This window comes from Pongo abelii, chromosome 20 (genome assembly GCF_028885655.2).
Source record: "Pongo abelii isolate AG06213 chromosome 20, NHGRI_mPonAbe1-v2.0_pri, whole genome shotgun sequence".
In the NCBI taxonomy this organism is placed as follows: domain Eukaryota; kingdom Metazoa; phylum Chordata; class Mammalia; order Primates; family Hominidae; genus Pongo; species Pongo abelii.
The window spans coordinates 57,799,489-57,804,245 of record NC_072005.2 but is presented as its reverse complement, the minus strand read 5'-3'; positions in this window follow the sequence as shown (position 1 = coordinate 57,804,245).

Sequence of the window (4,757 nt, the reverse complement as noted above, 5' to 3'; positions counted from 1 at the left end):
TGCAGAAGCCTTGGAAAAGCAATGAGTACATGGTCACTCATTCAATATTCACTCCACAAGTATTTCCTGAGGGCACTGAGGTGAAGTCACTGTGTCAGACACTGGAGTAGACAAAGTTCAGAAAGCCCAACTCTAGTTATTAGTCAGGGTTAACAATAAAGACTGAGTCTGGACTAAATGGTGAATTCATTGCAGCTTTGCCACCTTTTCACTGTGAGAATATGAAAATATTACTTTAGTTGTAGTTTCCAAAATGAAAATGCAGGTATTTATCACAGGTGTTGGGAAACTTAAGCAAGATGAAGCTTGTCAAGTCCTCAGTGCCTGCCTGGCAAGTGATAAATATGAATAAAAAAAAGAAAGTTGTCAATTTAATTGTCAGCTAAATATCATGGGCATTATTATACCCATTTTGAGGATGAGGATAATGAGGCTGTGTGCTGTTACATAATTTGCCTGAAGGTTACTCAGTCTGTAAATGGAAAAACAGGGAATCAGCCCCACATCTGCCTTGTTCTAAATTGTACACTGTCTCCACTATCTCATGTACCCATATGTGGCCAGCTTCAGAAACACCATTTCCTCTTCCTGTTGCCTTCATAGAACTCAGGCCGGGAGGTGGCTCTGTCTAGTGTACCTATTCTGAGCTTCTGGACTTTTCAGTCCCCATCCATAATACACCACACAGACCAGCCTCTTCTGACTAGTGCTAAAACTTAAAATCACTGTCCCAATCCCCACCTTGACACAGAAAATTTGCAGACATGCATCAGGGCCTCCAGTTACCATTTCTTGCCTGTCCACAATAAGTTGCCCCCACCGCACCTGAATGCAATCACTGACAGGACTGACTTTCAGAAATCCCCAATGAGTGGACTACAGGGCTGCCAGAAAGTTCCAAAATGCCTCCCAGTCACTGACATGGCCCAGGCTTCTGAAATCATTACTGCCCTGATAGCCAAGAAATGTTTCCCAGCGAGCACAATTTTCTGGTTTCCATAAAACGACAAATAATCCCCAACATAGGGGTCCAAATGAAATGCCCCAATAGGAAACCATCATCGATCTGCTCAACTGTCAATTACTGATCCTTACCACGTCCAAGGGACCCAAGAAGAGGCCAACACTGACCCACCCACCAATCCCTGAAGGACCCCAACACTCACTGCCTAGAAAGCAATGCAGTCACCCTCACAAATCCCCATCATTGACCCCCTACGCCTCCAGTCAACTGGCTGCCATAGGCTACCCCTGGCAACCCCACTCTACTGATTCCTATAGGTTGCCCATCACTGGTCCCCTGAGAGTGTTACAGTGTGATCCTCGAGGTCCTCCAACCTCTGAAGCTCTTGGCTGCCAATCAATCACTGACTCCCCTAGTCCCACGGACAGTGAATCCCCTCCCTGAACGTCCTCCAGCACCATCCGCAAAGGCGCTCTTAAGACGCACGTTCACTGTCCTCAAGTTAGCAAGTTTCGTGGACCAATATAAAATCCGATATTAAAGTACACTTGGAATTTAAGTCACAAAAATACTTACTACAAGCAGAAAATAAGCAAGAAAAGAGGAAAAATTAACCGGCTAATTATCCAACTAAAATTAGCAAACGCCACTTACCCTACAGCACCCATCACCCACCCCAGAAACCCCCCATCGCTCAGCCAAAACAAGCCCGTCACTCACCCACAGCCTCGTCTTCAGCCGAGAAATCCCTTTATCACGCACCCCCACCCCCAACAAGCCCCTCATCACTCACCCAAAGCCGGCCGCCCCTTCCTGACCCTACAGAACCCCCACTGCTAATATTCCCAATCACTTCAGCGTCCAGTAAGCGACATATGCTTAGACCTACTTAACAACAGAAGCTAAATGGCAGCTCTAGGCCACTTCCGGTTTGGGTTACATTCCCGTTAGGATTTCTGTAGGCGCTGTTGAACCGCGCGCATGCCCACTAACACTTTTGAAGCTACGCTCCGCCAACAGTTATCATGGCGTATAACGGCGTACCTTTATTCGTGGTTCATTCAACTTCAGAAACTTCGTCGGGAGGAAGGCATGGCCGCACCCATACGGATTATGATATCGGAGGCCGCCATCGTCAAAGGGCTTTTATTCCGTACAGCCAAGGACAAATGGAATGTCACAGAGTAAAAGTCTTGGGTCCTACATTGGCAGGGGACCTATTCAATACTTGTGTATATATAGTTCTAGGAGAAACTGACATGTATTCTGAAAAATACTTTTTCTCTATATTTTCCCCTCTGATTTAAAGACTTTTTTTTCCTGAATTGATAAACAACTCACTGTCTTTAATAGCACTTTTGAAAATGTTATCTTTCTGAGAAATTGTATCTTTGTTATCCTTACACCATTGCTCTCTATACCTGGATGAACCTATTGATGAAGTAACCTACCAAGCGACCACCTGAAGAGAGAATTTAGGGCTCTTGGGACACTTCATTTAAAGAGAGAAATGAAAAAAAAAAATCAAGTTAAAGGAAAAAAACACAATTACTGAGATCAATATCAGCCAGCCCAACTGGGCAGAATATTCAGGAAGAGGTTGTTCAATCAAATAAACAAAAATATATTCTAGAAGGTGAGCAATAGCAATCATAAAATTAAAAAAATGGCTGATTATGGGAAATAGGAGGCAGGGTTGAGTGAGGATCTGAAGGTGAAGGTCTGAAATGATCCTTCTTTTTAAAAAAATAATAATTTAAATATATTGCTTTAGTAGTTTGTGTCATTTTGTAGTTACCGATTTTACATTCTGTGTTCACAGCTTCTGCCACCCCATCTCTGCACTTAAAGCCACCATATTACTTTTAATTACTTTATACCTCATTTTTAGTCAATTTGAATAATAAAATAAGACTGCTTAGCCAATGAAGCATTTTTTTGAACATGGTTTCCCAGGAATAGTTCAGTTTTCACATTAGTATCTGAGCCTAACTTTGTTACATGAAGCATGAAACCTGCTTTTATTTTAAAAAATCAATTATATATTTACTATAAGCAAATAGTGTAAAGTCAATAAAAACACTTCTCTTTACTGTGAGAAAGTGTGACATTTTATTTGAGTTACTAAGAAATTCCCCGGACTTAGAACTTTTGAATTTTCTCCACTTATAAATCTGAGACTATTCTTTACTGTGTCATAGGTTTTACCCTAGGGCTTTGGTACATTTTATTTAAAAAAAGGAAAACGCAGAGAGCGAAAATTGAGATAGAAGTAGGAGACTTTAAGTACAACAGCCCCACATGTGTATGTTCAGGGCAAGTGAAGGCATCCCTCCACTGGGACATCTGTATATCTGTAGGATGAGGGGTAACTGCACCCTCATACTCTTAGTGGGGCAGGCATACCCTAAGGTGACACCTACTGAATCACACCTTGTACAAATACATCCCTTTGAGTGCAAACAGAACCTAAGATTTGCTTCTTACCAACAGAATATGGCAAAAGTTATGGGACTTATCTCTATTATTAGATTATGATATTAAAATCTATGGGAACTTGAACATCATCTGCAAATACTGGAAATATTTCTCAGTTTCTAATTTTTACATTTCTTGCTTATTTTTCTGGTTTTACCTTGTTGGCTATAATCTCTTTAATAATGTCAAGTAACAGTGGAGACAGTGGGCATCCTTGTCTTGTTCCTGATTCAAATGAGAATGCTCCTGAATTTTCCTTATTTAGGGTGAGAGTTGGTGTTTTAATAGTTATCTTTTATCATATGCATGGTAATTCCAGTTGCTCCACTGCCTTATCAATACTTAGTATTGTTAGTCTTTTTAATTTAATATGTTCTGGTGAGTATCTCATAGTGGTATCTCATAGTAATTTTAATTTGCATTTCCCAGATCAAGCATTTTAAGTGCTGAATGGCCACTCATTTATCCTCTCTGCTGAAGCACCTCTTCAAATCTTCCACCCATTTTTCATTGTGTTTTAAAATTATTGTACTGTGAGAATTTTTTATATATTCTAAAAATAAGTCTTTTAGAGATATACATATCACAAACATTTTTCTTCCAGCCTGTGGTTGCTTTTTTATTTCATCTATTCTAATCTTTAGAAGTTTAAAAATTTGATTATGACATTCTAGAAGAGTTTTTTAAGATTGGAGTTGGCTATTCCTCAAGAAGACAGACAAAACTTTCTGACTATGAATCTTCATATATCTTGTGTGGATGAAAGTCAAAAAAGAAAAATAAAAAGAAAGAGAATTCTGGCTCTTGAAACTTAAATAAAGTGCTTCAAAACTTCAAAAAATAAAGACAAAAAGTCTTGTGCAGATGAAAGTCAAAAAAGAAAAAGAAAAACAATTCTGGTTCTTGAAACTTAAATAAAAGTGCTTCAAAATTAAAGTGCTTCAAAAAATAAAGACAACTGTTTGCAACTTATGAGGACTTCAGAATTTCAAATGCTTTGCTTTAAACTATGCCAAGAACTCTCATCCTGGCCAACTTCAAACCAATCTACTGCCTGCATGACTCAACACCTAATTAAATAATGATCTCAACAAGATGCCTGCCCTCAAAATATCTGATAGCAATTGTGCCTGTTTTTTTTTTCCTAGAAATCAAAGAAAGTAAACAACCAAGAGCATTAAAAGAAACTTTACCCAAAAAATATAGCATTGAACAGACCGTTCTATATACAGAAATGAAACTGTTTATCACCTTCATTTATAGCTAAGGATAAATGCTCGCCCACTGACTAAAATGACCCTTTTCTTTCATATAT